Genomic DNA, 18,169 nt, shown 5'->3' on the forward strand with positions numbered 1-18,169 from the left:
ACACGTTTGTGCAAAGTATACAGTACTTTGGGTTCTCAAAGTGAGCAAGTTTTATACAAAACAACAAACTATGCTGTATAATCACACAACAAGATACATTTTTTTGGTCTTGGAGAACAACTGCAAATAGTAATTATGGTATTTGGAGGTAAGTTTGCATAGTCCGTCAAAAAGGAGATGAGTTTGCTTGGAGCACAAATATACGATATTCAGTTTTATCATGGAATGTTCTCCACCAATTCTTCTTTTGAGATTTAGTTCATTAACTGAGTTTTCTTCCGGTTATACAAATGCAATCTGGTGTGTCATAAATATGTGAAAATCAAAATAAACACTCAAATTATCACTTCAATGGAACTCAGCAAAAAAAGGGACAGTTTGATTAATTTCATTGCCTTTTCTTTAGAATTAAGTAGTTGTGTTACTTGTTGTTTCTAATATTGTGCAAACAAAGCAATAATACTCCTTATCTTCCGAATATAAACGCAATAGATTACTCATTGCTACTAAAGGATTATGCTTTGCACACAGTTTAGACAAGCCTATGGTAGGAAATACACTCATAATTCCCTTTTAGAAAAAAACCCATATGATTTAAGCATTCCAAACATAATCCATGTGAGTAGATTTTATACCTCTATACAACCAGTTTAAAGTAGGTCCTCTCAGCTGGGCTCCATCAGTTGTATCAATCAGATTGGGGGGGGCATAAGAGTCATCCTGTTGACAGGGATATTTTCTGTCACAGAGCTGTATTCATACTGTTTTGACTAGTACAGATTTGCTTGCAGGATATTTTCTCTTTGTTTTCTCCTTTAGTAGTATTTTGAACTGACTTTCTTCATAAAGAATTGCATCTTTTATTTTCATATCATACTCAACAGCTGGTTTATCTTTTTTTTTTTTTTAAATAATCATCAGGGAAAAAGACTGTGCTACTGGCATTTTTCTGCATGCTCGTACACTTTTGACTACATCTGGGTGAATGCTGAAGGAAAAAGGAAAAAACAAAACAAAACAAAACAAACTACCTCATTATCTCAAGTCTATTAAAAAATCCTTTTGAATTTTCTTCCATAGTATTTCAGCAAATTCGCTTACTGGCACGGATGCTGCCAAGACAATACAAGTTAAGTAAATGTTGGAGAATATTGACTGACAGTGAATCTCAGATGAGTAATTGGGAAAAATCACGTATGATGCCTGATACCAGGTTTACAGTCACATAAACAGTAGGATGAAGTAATTCAGTTCAATTATAATGATTTAACGATCTAGCATGCTTTTGATACTCTTTGAAACTAAGGATTACTATTTTTTTTTTCTTAAAAAAAATAACTGTAGTACTGCAGTGCATGGAAGCCACTTACATCATCTTGGATTCTATTTTCATAGGCTCTTAAGAACAAAAATTTTCGACATAATAACACCAACTACAAAAGAAGTTAAATACATAGGCAGCACTCAGGTGTTTTTTTATCAAACATTTTATTTGCTGCAAAATATTTCTTATTAATAATCACCATGTTCACTGCCTGCTTCTGCCATTTGTCAATTCTTGCTCTTTCAGAAGAGATCTTTTTATTCCTGATAATTTATTTGCAAGAATTTTGTCTGGGAGATTTAAAGAACAAAAAGATTGGATAATTTGGGTGAGATTATTATTATTTTACTTAGGAATAATCTGATATGATTCTTAATACATTTGATAAAGGTAAATTTACTTCCAGTTTTAACTTTGTCAGGGACTGTGTCATTTTTAATTGTTTTAGTGAGGAGAGTGATGCATAATTTTACTTGAGATTTCGCAGACATTTGAGAAATCTGAATGTGTTTGGAACCACGCATTCTACTACAAAGTACATTGAGTCACCTTTATCTTTGAATTTAATTTAATCAAATAATTTTCCATTATGCATATGCAATTCTTAAGTGTGTGCTACGGTTTCATTTCTCACTGCTACATAGATGCACTGGGAAGAAAAAAATGACATGTTCAGTGGCTTTGGGTTCCATTCAGTTTTTCTCATCGTCCACATAGTATATAATATATAGACTTGAAACACATAAGGAAAGCATATGTTGATCAAAGACTTTAAACAGTTTCACATCATTGTAAGAATTAGATTAGATGGTGCCTGCCCAATGCTAAGGCCCCAGCGTGCATTGACTTGTACTGTGTTCATACAATTTGAGAGACAAAACCAGTGAGGTAAAGGTGTTTCTGTTTAAACTGAATGTCAAGTTGCATCTCAGGAGGAGTTAAAGTTTAATTCTTTACTTACATCGTGGAAATCGCGAAATGCCGAAGTAACAAAACACAGGCTCCGTGAGAGACATGTTTTTACTTTTAAAACCTGTATAAGCCATAAGGTGGCAGTGTGGCAACTATTTTTGACTGAAGTGGAAAGAAAAGGAAACTAACTCCTAGACTGATTTCCAAGGTGCAAGAAAAGTAACACAGCAACAGTTTCAGTGTTTAGGGGATTTTTTTTTTCTTTAAATGTATCTACCTAAAACAACTTAGGTTACTGAAAGACAGAAATCCCTAGGAGTAAAATGTCCTTTGCTAGTACCTGACTTCAAGCGAAGAAAGATTCTGGCAAGCTATAGAGGAAATATGTAAAAATATGTTAATTGCAGTCTACAAAATATTAATCAGAAGAAGGATGAGACGCTTAGTTATGAATGTATTCCATGGTCTACACACATTCCTTAAAGGAAGTTCATCCTTTTCTTAGAGAAAAAAGATTTCTTTAAAACATTAGGAGAGAAATTGTATGCATCTGCATATACCCACAGAGGTACACACACACATGAAAAAAATTCCAAAAATAAAACACTTTCAAACAACCTGAAGTTGTGAATTCACAAACATCCCCCCTCTTCTCCCCTTCTCCTGTATCCCCTTAACATCTTTCTTTGTTAAACACTAAAGGTTAGACAAAACAGATGTGTGAATGTTCGGTGGATTCTTCATTGGCTTCAAGTGTGCATCATCCCAAAAGACTCTCGAAAGAAAAATCCTCAAAAGATATGAAGTGAATCACCAAAATGCAGATGGAGGAGAGCTCAGTGCCTGTTATTCTCATATGTTTTCAATAGGTTTGATCTCATTTGTGCAGTAAAACTAAACATATAGAAAGCAGTTGGACATTGCTACTCAATTCTGTACATGCAGATGGATAATGAAAAATTTGGATCAATACCAAATGTGCAATTTTGATACAGACCACATTTTCATATGAAGTCTTTTCAGAGCTAATTTTTCTTCTAAAAAATATTTACTATACAGGCACATCTTGCAAAGTACAGAGAATTTCAACATAAACAAATCTGTTGGTTTGGAGTTGGAATTAGAGGGCCTTTACATCCTAGAGAATTAAAATGAGAAAAGAGAAAAAAAAAAAAAAAAGAGGACAAGTTAATGTGCAGAACTGAATGCATTGTTTTCCATTCTCTACAACACATTGCTTATAATCACTGGCTTTGCTATTTTCAGTCAAACTGTCATGCTTAAAACCTAACTCCAGTCCCAGATTTACAGTGATTTTTTTGCTTTTAATCCTTTGGATTAACAGTTTTCTTGCACAAATACAAATCTCGAAGCTACAAAAAACAACCAACCTACACTCATGATGACATTAGTCTGTTTTTAAGCACTTTTCCGTGCATTTATAAAGGTCTGCAGAATAGCTGAAATAAATACCTATCTTCTTCAGAATTTCTTTTCATTTGTGTCTTTTTTCTAATTGGTAATATAAGACTATAGCTATTCGCAAACATAGTAACTGCAGTTCACTTAAAAACATGAACAAGCAAGCAAGCAAGCAAAAAATTCAGTATGCTACCAGAGAAAAAGTTACAAAAAGGGCATTTTCCCAAGGCTGTATAAATGTTTTAAACTCTTAGAAGTATCAGTGATACATCTTCATCTTTCTGACAAGTATTAGATGAAAAACGGTTAAAATGGTTAATCATGTGTTTTACGTATAGAATATGGTGTTTTCTTAATAAATAAAGGTTATTTGTTTCATCTGCTGAGTGGTGAGTGGTAAGCACAATAGAGCAGAAGTATTTAGGTATCAGTAAAACACCCAGCAAACAAAAAAACTCTGCTAAAATCAGATTTAGAAGCCCAACCAAAGAACTAAAACCCAAAATACCTTGCCTTTTTGGTTATTTAGGATTAGAACTGATGACAAAAAAATTCAATCAAGAAAAGAAGAGGACTATAATTCACGAGCAATGTAGCGGTGCATAAGCTACTCAGTGTTTTAGATGTCGTAATTTAATGTTTAAAAGCAGACCATACTGCTGTTACATTTGCACTGGATTTTTGTCACTTCACAAGTGAACCCTACAAATGTCAAGGAAGCTACAGCAGAGAGAAACCACTGTGTCCTGACCACATCCCCGCACATTCCTGACACGCTGAGCTTTTTTAACACCTTAATTATAAGCTCACTTTTCCCACTGAGAAACTATATTACCTCTAGAAGAAAGAAAGGGTGAGACAACTGTCATTATGAAAAAGGAATGTATGGAAAAAGAGAAGAAGGAAAAAGAAAACTGAGTTTTCTTGAGAGTGTTCACAATAGAATTGAATTGTAGTGAACAATGCTGTTTTCTTTTGCCTGGTTTTGGGGATCTTTTGGCTCAGTCTCTTGAAAATTCAACTTTAAAAGCTCAGTTCTCTAACCGTGCACTCCCAGGCACCCTTTTCACATTGTCTCCAAAGTCAGCAAAGTCTAAAAGAAACCAGTATTTGGAAGAGTATTTTCTTCCCCATGCTTACACACAGGCATATGAGACTGCACAAGAATTCTTTTCTAGCACAACATTTTTTGGGAACAGGCTTGTCTGGGAAAAATAGGGATGATAATAGGTGGCAGGTGTGCTGTGACAAAAGTAATAGAGCAGAAAGGTTCCAAGGATGTGATCTTTCACCTTCTTCTGTTTTGTCTACTCAGCGCATTGGTGATGAAAGAAATATGTTTTCTCAGGTAATGTCACTTGGACAAGCAGAATTCTCTTGTAGGAAGACTCTACAGCTTTTCCAGTCTGTATTTCATGCCATTGGTTGTCCTTAGATTGCATAAGAAAATGGCAAAGCACAGGGTCATGAACTAGACCACATTTCTTCCTGGTATCACAATGTCAAAGTGTTCTATTTAAAACAAAACACAAAAAAACCCCCAATCTCAGTATTTTAAAAAGATGTACAGGATAAGAAACAGTGTGAGTTTGTTTGATTAATGATCTCAGATTATTTCTGTTCTTTTCAGAAGAAGGATACTTACTTTCAGGCTCTTTGCTGTCCTTTCTTCATGCCTCCACAATTAAGAAGAAAGAAATAAACCCATACTGAATAATTTAGTAATCTGTTAACGAAGTTAATCTGTGTTCATCTACCAAAATACAGTGTTTCAACATGGAAAGCACCATCCCTGTGGAAATCCAATAAGCTTCTTACATTATACACGTTTTTCATTCCTAAGTATCCTACCTGCCGGCTACCCATAAGACTCTTCAAACATTTGGCGTTTTACACCTGTCTTCATCGTATGACAGAGTTAAAACATTTCCAGGCTATTCCGTGATCAGTAGTTAATTTACTTTGTATTCTCTACATCTGCTCCTAAGTAATAGTTTCTGCAAAATACATTGTTTAAGAAGTCTCAGCAATCTTTTACTTTCAAATATACATGAGGGAATTGACTCCTTCTACTGGACACTCAGATTCTTCATGACACCACCAGTCATGAAAAAATTTTTGAGATGTCTTCCAGAGAGGCCTTCACATTCCTAAGAGTTATTATACTATTTCCAGTATCGTAACAGTGGTCTGATACTGTTTTTTGCAGTGAAGCTCTTCTACTCTTCTGTCAGTCCCAGGGTGGATTCAAGAAAACAGTCTAACAGCATGCACATTTTTGTCTAAGTGAACCTTTTAGGAGCCTTCTGAGTTGCCGATAAGTAATGAGCATTTGCCAGGCCGTAGTTCAATTGCTGCGGGATGAGGCACACAAATGTACCTCTCCCCTGAGGGAGGAATTAGTCAGGATTTCTGGTGGAGTATCTGTAAGTTTGTTATTAGCATTCCAGAGAGTGAAATCCAAAGATCAAGAGTGGCACAAATTTCTCCCAGCGTCATCAATAGGGAAAAAAACGTTACTCACCTGCAAGGAAAAAGGAAAGAGAGATGCCTTGGGAAAATTAATAGCAGATCTAGAGGCTGAGGCTTTTGTGCAGTAAAAAATCCTTGGTGAATCTGAACCAAGTTAGTTCAAAATTTGAAGATCCTATGAGTCTTATTAACAAGGCATTCATCTAGGTCTGCAAACTACTAGAGTGTCAGAGTGACAGCTTGCAGCCTTAATAAATGAATTGCAAGTGGTGCTTCAAACTTTAGAATATTTCTATTATTTTGGTACTTTTGTATTTTCTTTAATGTGTGTTGAAAGGGTATAAAAAGTAAAAAAAACAGTGAAAAATATCTTATCTTGAATTTAATACAAGTTTTGACAAGTAGTTTACTTTCATGATCAGAACACCATACTATGCTTGAGTGGACTAAATGCCATTAGCACGTTATCATCATCTAAGGTAATCACACTGAATTTTAAATTTGTTGTGGGATGTTAATTTGGAATGTTATGGCCACCAAGCACATGTTTTGCCTGAGAAGACTTAATCGGATGATACTATTATTTAGCATATTATTTCCCATGGGCAAATTTAGCTCAAGTGTATAGCTCTGGGGATCCTTGAGAATCTAATGAACTACCCTGGGATCACAGAAAAGGCAACAGTGCATACACAGTGATATACAGCAAATCACATTTTTTCAAACAAATAAATAAGTTCTGATATTTTAGGGAAAAATGGTTAGATTTGCTATTTTAAGTTTGACACTGAACCAGTTAAGTGTTTATGCAGGTATACTTATACAGGGTTTAGCACTACAATAGCTTGAACTAGAAAGCAAATGGAATATATCTATCTCCTTTTGAGACTCAACAATTGCATTTGTGCAACCTTTAGCTCTATTCTTCTGACAATTCAATGTAATTTGGGATTTCAGCTGATGCTATATTTTAAAAAATTAAAATGCTATCTTTATCTGCTTCAGCAAAAAAAAAATGTGTTTCAAAATTGTCTTTCAAATTATCTGAAAGATAAAATTTTGTGATTTTATGAAAACTTTATTTGTCAAAGAAAGGGACGTGCCTTCGAAGCCATTAGCTATGAGGTGTGGGTATGAAGACATTAAAATCTTCCGAAATATTTTTAAAACCCCAATAAAATAATTCAGCTGCTGTATTTTTTACCTGTTAGTGAGTAAGTGACTTTTGTATTTAAGTTCAGTCACCAAACCAAGAAAGAAGATTTTCCAAGACTGATTCCTAATGCTATGAATTACCAAGACAGGATCTTACTGGGATGAACACACTGATCACCCACCATCTCTCGTTAGTCTTTTGTTGTCAAGGACAAGGTCATTCTCTGTAACTTCTTTATTTTTACTTCTAAGATATAGGAGAAAGTAAAGATATAGAAACCATATCATATCTTACTAAACCACCAAGGAAATGCAACATTAATGAATTTAGAAAAAATCAGGATCTGCCGCAGTGATAGATTTATTATTTAGAAATATTCTATGTTTATTCCTTTAAATTATTACTTGTATTTTACATTAAGAAGAATTTCTCTTACTGTCTGAAATTAGTTTTTAATAACCTTATTTACGATAAGTTTTAACAAGTTCCCTCTTCTACTTCCCAAATATCAAAACAATAAAAACTATTAAAAGAAGAAGAAAAAAAAAAGATATTGGCTTCCATTTGTAATTTGAAATACAATTTTTTCTGCTACTCTACCAGTTTAGATGGATATTATGCAGTAAAAAACATTTTCAGGTTCCAAACTGAGGAAGATTATTCTTGCCTGATCCATTTTCTGTTTCATCCCACTCTCTCAGTGATAAAAAAAAGTATTTTTTAACCACTGTTACTAAGATATTTATTAAAACTATATTTAGCAACAGAACTAGCATGACAATTGCATGGCAAAAAAACTTAAGTTAAAAGAATTAAAACTGAGATTAGTTTTGATGATTACATGGCAACTGTGTAAACTCTATAACTGATCATTTTTGGTACATTTTTAGTAAGTCACATAGCAAAGGGAAGATTATCAGCAATAAAAAATAATTTTAGGGATAAATTCTTTTTCCTTCCTATATCTTAAGTCAAGATTATTTAAAAAATGACCCAAACATAATCTTATTCCCATTTCCTTGAGATCTAACATTTTTGTGAGCAACATTGTAACTTTACTTATGTATCTCCACAGTGAACTTTGGCAGAAAGGAGAAAAAGACTCTATTTCGTAATGGTTAAGAACACTTTATTGTATTAGAAGCCTTACTTTGTATAATTTGCTCACTGTAAGACAGCTGTAATGAAGAGAAAATGGACCACTGTAATAACCTGACAAGCACATTTATCCATAAAGAGGATTAGTTTCATCTCAGATCCCACCACAGCTCTATGAAACTGTGCTATGATAGAAAGAATTCAAACAGTAGGAGAGAAATCTCCAGAACTTTGTAACTTTTTTGTTAGATATTCATCTAACCTCTGTATTGTTTTCCAGTTACATAGTCACAAATCTAATGAAGCAGCTGGATCATTAGAATCAAGGAACATTTTATTTTATTTGATTTTTATAAACACGTAAGCAGGTCCAAGAAGAACAGTGTATCATTTTAATCAACAGTCCAAAATCATCTGTAAATGAAAACATATCTGAATAAAGATAGTGCTTACAATGATGTCAAAAGCATGCTGACCTGAATCCAATCAGCTAGTCTATCTTGAGTATTTTGTCTTTGACAAGTGCTAAATGCAAGATACTGAGAAAAGTACCAAAAAAATCCCTGCCCAAACTTCTTTGAACACCAACACCACAGCAACAGTCTTTCAGTCTGCATGTAGGATAGTTTCTTACTAGCTGAACGTTGCTTCCGCCCTTTTTTGAATGGGTTTGTATGCTTCTCAGATTTCTTTTAAAATTTACCATGGTCTGGGTTGCTTTGAGTTTGCCAGGAGCCAGTCACAGCAAGGACCACTCTGGGTGCTGCCCTTCACTGACTCTCCAATGAAGTAGGCTTTCTAGAGCTTCCATCGACTTGTGAAGGGTGCTATAGTTGTTTTTTGTCAATAAAAATCTGCCTACGTGTGGTATCTAACTAAGCTAACCTACTGTGAGGCCTCAGCCCTTGATCTATATGCCTGGGCTCTTGCTGGAGTTTGATAATTTTACTTCATAACTAGGAAAAGAAGAAAGAGTCAATAACTGGACAGAGGAGTTTTCTAAATACTATTATCTTTGTGTTTTTTCTGATATTCCTGAAAGTAATTGCTTTTTAATGTGTTCTTTTTAATCAGAATAAACAAGTGATAAAAAAAAATCTGAAAAACAATAATCACAGGATAAAAGATTCTGAAAAGGAGCATTTCAGCAGGGGCTTTCCTTCTCTGTTTTTGTATTTTCCAAAGGAACATTTTTGCCTTCCTTCTCACTGTACTTCCAGAGTGTATAGCTATGTTCTGGGAGGTGATGGTGAGACTTTTTCTGGAAGAAAAAAAGTAAATATATTTATTAGAAAGATGTTATGAAAATGTTGGGGAATGACTCAAAAATAAGAAGAATTTATGATTATTATTTTTTTTATATTGTATATTCACTATCTATGGTCATTAGTTAAAGTACAGCAATTCTAGTTTTACAGGAAGAGGTGAACGAGTTAAATTTAAACCATTCCTTAGTTATGTAAATGCACAAAATGTAGCGCCACTTTCTATTCTTATTACAATCGTGAGACTGTCACTATAAGTGATTAATTTTGTGCCATTCTTTCCCAGTGATCTCTTTGTCACAAGAATGAGCTATCACAGAATTTTAATGCTTAGTACACTTTAGTTTTCATAATGTATTCTGATTCTCATTCTAGTGACAAAGGTTGGCACAAAATCAGACCATATTCATAACAAAGACTGCAAAAATAAAGCAGAAAACTGTATAGAATCCATCTTCACAATCTCAGAACAGCGAGAACAGAAATATCACAAAACAAAACTCTTTGTTCTCGTGGCAGTCTTGGTATTGTAATATCACAATACTCCAAAATGCATTTCTGAACCTTTTGGACTGGATGTATTAAACTAATTTTGCAGTATGGATATCTTTCACAATATTTTAAAAAGGGGACAGTAGAAAAAAAATTAGTGCCAACATGTGATTTGTTAGAAATAGTTGTATTTTAACAGAAAATACCATTTGGCTGCTTGCTCATTCCTCAATGCACCACTGAATTACTGGGGGTGACCAAGTGGGGACAAGCAGGCAGGAAGGAAAAACCAATGATTGTTTTTCATAGAACATTTACACAACAAACTAGTTGTTTCTTTATGGACCTAGTGTTAGTACAATTATTTGACACACTGCTAACATGGCAAAACTGTGAGTATCAAATACAAGAAACTTTCAGTATATTAGAAATAATTGCCATTTATGGAAGTTGTGGGTTGGTTGTAACATTATGAATGATGCATATTCTCCATGTTTTGCTCCTAGAAAGAGTGTGAGCCAAGAACTAATGGTGAATTTATTTTTGGTTCTCTAGGGTAAACTAGGCTATGTTCTTTAACTCCAAACTCATTGATTGTATATAATCTCTACATTTGCCTATCCTTCTGTGTAATGCTAGTTTTTCTTTTAGCATCCTAATTTTTCAAACTCTCTGTTGGAATGAAAAATATTATTAACATGCAAACTGATAGGTAAACAAGCTTAACTATGTTGTACTTTATTGTAAACAGAAAGAAAAACAACCTGTTCAACAGCTTGGTCGACAGATAATTGGATAGTGAAAATAATATCTTGTTTAACAATAAAATGATAGTTATAAATGTTTTAATTCAAAGGTCAGTCCATATTTCTAATTTGAGCAGTTTACATATTTGGCTGTGAGGTGATGCTTGACATACAACACAAACATTTATTTTATATAATTTAAATTTCTATATTTATATAATTTTTAATATATTTCTGCAATCTATTTATACTATATTTTATATAATTTATATTTATATATTTATATAATCTATATATATGTTTCTTCAATCCAAGAGGAATAGGAAGAAATACCAAGTACTTACAGTAACATTTATTAATTTTCAGTGTACTACAATGCAACTGAGAACACTAAAATATTTATGCATATATGGGACATGTCCTGTCACCTGTACTTCACTTCTGCATATAGAGGCTTGACACATGTTTAAATATTGCAGACTGGAAGCTAAGAAGGTATACTAGGGAAATACTCCATGCTTAGTTTTTATCTTCTAACCTTTATGTCTGCTGTTACCCGCTGTTGAAATCAATTTTGCTAAATGTGCTTTTGGTTTGATACAATAGGTCTTCTCTAATAGCATCTAGATACAAAGTATGCAGTCCTTTGGAAGGATAGTGTATATATATATGTGTGTGTGTGTGTGTGTATATATATATAGTATTTATTGTTATTTTCTGTTTCCACTGTACTACAATCAATAGGAATTACAGTAATAAACACTTTCCTAGCTCTGCCCATGTTTGTCCACTTGTGATACCATTGTTTATCAACATTAAGAGAAGGTTAGTGAAAAATATCACTTGTTCAGACTCTGGAGAAAGAGCTCTTCTTCATGGGAAACAAGAAATGTGATCGTCTACTGCCCTGGGAGTCCATGACCACCACAGAAGGTAAGCAAAGAGGTCTTGCTTTTTTTAGACCTCAATTTCAGTATACAAAAAAGAGAAGCTAGCATCAATTATGCGGTGATATTATGCAGGATCTGTTATCAAAGGCAGGGGCTATGACAAAGAACAACAGCCCACTGTAGAAGATCAGGTTTGAGACCACCTGAGGAACCCTAAGGTGCCTAAGTCCATGGGAACTGATGAAATCCATCCACGGGTCCTAAGGGAACTGGCAGATGAAGTTGCTAAGCTGCTTTCCATTATATTTGAGAAGTCGTGGCAGTCTGGCAAAGTTCCGACTGACTGGAAAAGAGGAAACATAACCCCCATTTTCAAAAAGAGAAAGAAGGAAGACTCGGGGAACTAAAGACCAGTCAATTTCACCTCTGTGCCTGGCAAGATCATGGAGCAGATCCTCCTGGATTCTTTCCTAAGGAACATGGAAAAGGAGGAGGAGACTGGTGACCGCCAACATGGCTTCACCAAAGGCAAGTCATGCCTAACAAATTTGGTGACCTTCTACGATGCTGCCATATGACTTATGCAAAGTATTTTACACTGTCCCACGTGACATCCTGGTCTCTGAATTGGAAAGGCATGTGTCCTGGTTCCGGTGGGGATAGGGTTAACTTTTCCTGGTATTCCATGCCATGTGAGCCACGCCCACCCTGAGCTGCCGGGGGAGGGGGCAGGAAGTTGCTGCTTAAAAGCGGGCTGGGGCGGCCCCGGTCCGGCCGGCGAGCGGCGAGCGGCGGGGGGAGCGGCGGTTCCGTAATCGCGTTTGTATATTCCCCTATCCGTGTTGTTGTTGTTGTTGTTGTTGTTGTTGTTGTTGTTGTTGTTGTTGTTTGCCTGTTCCCTTTGCTGTTCTGTTAAACTGCCTTTGTCTCAACCCAAGAGTCTTGCCTTTTCTTACGATTCTTCCTGTGTTTGGAAGGCACGAGCGAGCGGCACGTGGTTCTTTGTTGCCGTCTGAGGCTAAACCACGGCAGTCCTTTTGGCGCCCAACGTGGGGCTCGAAGGGTTGAGATAACGACAGAATCCAACTAGAACGTGGAAAAAACGGTTTTGGGTTTTTTTTGTATGCATTTATTTTATTAGGTAAGTAGTCACTGGTCATCATGTTGCTTGGTTTGTTCTCATGGCTGTGTTACATAAATTCCTATATGGCTTATGTACTCCCTGCGATGCTGTTTACCATGTCTGGAACAGGGATGAGGATTATCATTCTGCTGTCCTGTGCGATATCTGTTTATGATATGATAACATCACTGTTCAGACGGCTATTTTGGGGTGTTTATGCGGTTTTGCTGTCCTGTCCGTACATTGGACACTGTCTCTCAGAATTTGTTAATAATTTCCCCAGCCCTTTTGCCTCCCTTTTCTCCTTCGGGTCAGGTATGACAGCTTTTGAGAATTTTGAATATCCTTGGGATACTCAAACTAGCGTGTTCGTAGTGCTATGTCTCCTGAATAAGTTCCAGGTCTTGTTTTGGGTTAAGCGACTATTTAAGACTACCACCCGGAGATCTGCTCCGAGGCTGGATAGTCAGGGGTGGCATGGCATGTGGGAGAGCATGGGCAGGTACCTAGAGAACTACTCACCTCCAATGGTCTGGGACTTCACCCCTGAACAATTACAGGACCCTGATAAAGTGGTAGAATATTTGAAGGGAAAATGCTGTGGCTATTCTAGAGAGGCACAACTCACCGCGCTGTGCTGGGCCCTGGCCAGTATCTACCAGGCACTGCTCAGAATTATGCAGCACCCTCAAGGGGAAGAGATCGAAACCAGACCTGCGGCGGCCCCTGCGGCTGCTGCAGCCCCTGCTGCAGCCCCTGCGGCGGCCCCTGCGGCTGCTGCAGCCCCTGCTGCAGCCCCTGCGGCGGCCCCTGCGGCTGCTGCAGCCCCTGCGGCAGCCCCTGCGGCGGCCCCTGTGGCTGCTGCAGCCCCTGCGGCGGCCCCTGCGGCGGCCCCTGCGGCTGCTGCAGCCCCTGCGGCGGCCCCTGCGGCTACTGCAATCCTTGCGACAGACACTGCGGCTACTGCAATCCTTGCGACAGACACTGCGGCTACTGCAACCCCCGTGGTAGCCACTGCCACTGAACCAGGGAACCAACCCATGCCAGTATCAGTTGCCCCCATACAGAAGAAGAAGTACACAAAGAAATCAGTTCGCTTAGTAAGAGATGATGATGAACCAGGGCCATCACGAGAGCAGGAGGAAGAGGCAGAACCAGAGATAATTACTCGATCCCTATCCTTGAGTGAGCTGCGGGATATGCGAAAAGATTTTAGCCGACTTTCAGGCGAGCACATTGTCACCTGGCTGCTCCGGTGCTGGGATAATGGGGCCAGTAGCCTGGAATTAGAGGGTAGGGAGGCCAGGCAGCTGGGATCCCTGTCTAGGGAAGGCGGCATTGACAAGGCGATCGGGAAAAAGACCCAAGCCCTCAGCCTCTGGAAACGACTCCTGTTAGGCGTGAGGGAGAGGTACCCCTTCAGCGAGGATGTTGTATGTCAGCCAAGCAAGTGGACTACCATGGAAAGAGGTATCCAGTACCTGAGAGAATTAGCCGTGCGGGAGATGATTTATTATGACTTGGACAATGCAGACTTACCCACAGACCCTGATGAGGTGCGATGCACAAGGCCCATGTGGCGGAAGTTTGTACGGAGCGCACCATCATCATATGCCAACTCCCTGGCAGTAATGGAATGGAAAGGTGAAGAGGGACCAACGGTGGATGAGGTAGCTGGCCGGCTCCGGCGATATGAAGAAAGTCTCTCTTCCCCCCTTGTCTCAGCTGTGGAGAAACTGTCGCGGAAGGTCCAGCAACTTGAAGAGAATATGTCCTACTCCCCACCTGCACGGGCCAGCATCTCAGCTATTAGAAGCAGGCATTTCCCCACTCAAGAGAGAGAGTACAGAGGGTACACACCACGAGGCACCCTGTGGTTCTACCTGCGGGACCACGGAGAGGACATGAGGAAGTGGGACGGACAACCTACTTCGATCCTGCGGACACGGGTACAGGAGTTGCAAGGAAGGACAACCACAAAAGGGGATCCCTCCAGGAAAAGTGCCGCCCCAGTTTCCAGTGGGCCGTTCCCCAGACAAAGCAGAAGGCTTGATCTTGCTTCTGATCCTCTTGAAGGAACTTCCAAGTCATTTATGCAAGAAGTGAGTAATGGATACTATGACCAGTGTTAGGGGGGCCCTGCCTCCGGCCAGGTGGAGGAAAGGGATAACCGGGTTTATTGGACGGTGTGGATTCGATGGCCTGGCACATCAGACCCACAGGAGTATAAGGCTCTAGTGGACACGGGTGCGCAGTGTACTTTAATACCATCAAGCTATAGAGGGGCAGAACCCATTTGTATTTCTGGGGTGACAGGGGGATCCCAAGAGTTGACTGTACTGGAGGCAGAAGTGAGCCTAACTGGGAATGAGTGGCAAAAGCATCCCATTGTGACTGGCCCAGAGGCTCCATGCATCCTTGGTATAGATTACCTCAGGAGAGGGTATTTTAAGGACCCAAAAGGGTACCGCTGGGCCTTTGGCATAGCTGCTTTGGAGACAGAGGAAGTTAAACAGTTGTCTGCCTTGCCTGGTCTCTCAGAGGATTCTTCTGTTGTGGGGTTGTTGAGGGTCAAAGAACAACAGGTGCCGATTGCTACCACAACGGTGCATCGGCGGCAGTATCGCACTAACCGAGACTCTCTGATTCCCATCCATGAGCTGATTCGTCAACTAGAGGTTCAAGGAGTGATCAGCAAGACTCGCTCACCCTTTAACAGTCCCATATGGCCGGTGCGAAAATCTAATGGAGAGTGGAGGCTAACTGTAGACTATCGTGGTCTGAATGAAGTCACGCCACCGCTGAGTGCTGCTGTGCCGGACATGCTAGAACTCCAGTACGAACTGGAGTCCAAGGCAGCCAAGTGGTATGCCACGATTGATATAGCGAATGCATTTTTCTCAATCCCTTTGGCAGCAGAGTGCAGGCCACAGTTTGCTTTCACTTGGAGGGGCATCCAATACACCTGGAATCGACTGCCCCAGGGGTGGAAACACAGCCCCACCATTTGCCATGGACTGATCCAGACTGCACTGGAACAGGGTGAAGCTCCAGAACATCTGCAGTACATTGATGACATCATTGTATGGGGAAACACAGCAGAAGAAGTTTTTGAGAAAGGGAGTAAAATAGTCCAAATCCTTCTGAACGCTGGTTTTGCTATAAAGCGAAGTAAGGTCAAGGGACCTGCGCAGGAGATCCAGTTTTTAGGAATAAAATGGCAAGATGGACGCCGTCAGATTCCAATGGATGTGATCAACAAAATAGCAGCTATGTCTCCACCAACTAGTAAAAAGGAAACACAGGCTTTCTTAGGTATTGTGGGTTTTTGGAGAATGCATATCCCAGATTACAGTCAAATTGTAAGCCCTCTGTATCAAGTAACCCGGAAGAAGAATGATTTTAAATGGGGTCCTGAGCAACGACAAGCTTTTGAACAAATCAAACAGGAAATAGTCCATGCAGTGGCCCTGGGGCCAGTCCGGGCAGGACAAGATGTTAAAAATGTGCTCTACACCGCAGCCGGGGAGAACGGCCCTACCTGGAGCCTCTGGCAGAAAGCACCAGGGGAGACTCGAGGTCGACCCCTAGGGTTTTGGAGTCGTGGATACAGAGGATCCGAAGCCCGCTACACTCCAACAGAAAAAGAGATATTGGCAGCATATGAAGGGGTTCGAGCTGCTTCGGAAGTGGTTGGTACAGAAGCACAGCTCCTCTTAGCACCTCGACTGCCGGTGCTGGGTTGGATGTTCAAAGAAAGGGTCCCCACCACACATCATGCAACCGATGCTACATGGAGTAAGTGGATTGCACTGATCACGCAGCGAACTCGAATGGGACACCCCAGTCGCCCAGGAATTCTGGAAGTGATCATGGACTGGCCAGAAGGCAAGGATTTCGGAATGTCACCAGAGGAGGAGGTGACGCGTGCAGAAGAGGCCCCACCATATAATAAACTGCCAGAAAATGAGAAGAAATATGCCCTGTTCACTGATGGGTCCTGCCGTATTGTGGGAAAGCATCGAAAGTGGAAGGCTGCTGTGTGGAGTCCTACACGACGGGTTGCAGAAGCCAGTGAGGGACAGGGTGAATCGAGCCAGTTTGCAGAGGTGAAGGCTATTCAGCTGGCTTTGGACATTGCTGAGCGAGAAAAATGGCCAGTACTTTATCTCTACACTGACTCATGGATGGTGGCAAATGCTCTGTGGGGATGGTTACAGCAGTGGAAGCAGGGCAACTGGCAGCGCAGAGGCAAACCCATCTGGGCTGCTGACCTATGGCAAGATATTGCTGCCCGGATAGAGAATCTGGTTGTGAAAGTACGCCATGTAGATGCCCACGTACCAAAGAATCGGGCCACGGAGGAACATCAGAACAACCAGCAGGTGGATCGGGCCGCTAGGATTGAAGTGGCTCAGGTGGATCTGGACTGGCAACATAAGGGTGAACTATTCATAGCTCGGTGGGCCCATGACTGCTCAGGCCATCAAGGAAGAGATGCGACATATAGATGGGCTCGTGACCGAGGGGTGGACTTGACCATGGACACTATTGCACAGGTCATCCATGAATGTGAGACATGCGCTGCGATCAAACAAGCCAAGCGTTTGAAGCCTCTTTGGTATGGAGGGCGATGGCTGAAATACAAATATGGGGAGGCCTGGCAGATTGATTATATCACGCTGCCACAAACCCGTCAAGGCAAGCGCTATGTGCTCACAATGGTGGAAGCAACCACTGGATGGCTGGAAACATACCCTGTGCCCCATGCCACTGCCCGGAACACTATCCTGGGCCTTGAAAAGCAAGTCCTGTGGCGACATGGTACCCCAGAGAGAATTGAGTCGGACAATGGGACTCATTTCCGAAACAGCCTCATAGACACCTGGGCCAAAGAGCATGGTATCGAGTGGGTGTATCACATCCCCTATCACGCCCCAGCCTCTGGGAAGATAGAACGATACAATGGACTGTTAAAAACTACACTGAGAGCAATGGGTGGTGGGACTTTCAAACACTGGGATACGCATTTAGCAAAAGCTACCTGGCTAGTTAACACCAGGGGATCTAACAATCGGGCTGGCCCTGCCCAATCAAAACTTCCACGTACTGTAGAAGGGGATAAAGTCCCCGTAGTGCACATGAAGAATATGCTAGGGAAGACAGTCTGGGTTAGTCCTGCCTCAGGCAAAGGCAAACCCATCCGTGGGATTGCTTTTGCCCAAGGACCTGGGTGCACTTGGTGGGTGATGCGGAAGGATGGGGAAGT

Source organism: Rissa tridactyla, chromosome Z (genome assembly GCF_028500815.1).
Source record: "Rissa tridactyla isolate bRisTri1 chromosome Z, bRisTri1.patW.cur.20221130, whole genome shotgun sequence".
NCBI lineage: Eukaryota > Metazoa > Chordata > Aves > Charadriiformes > Laridae > Rissa > Rissa tridactyla.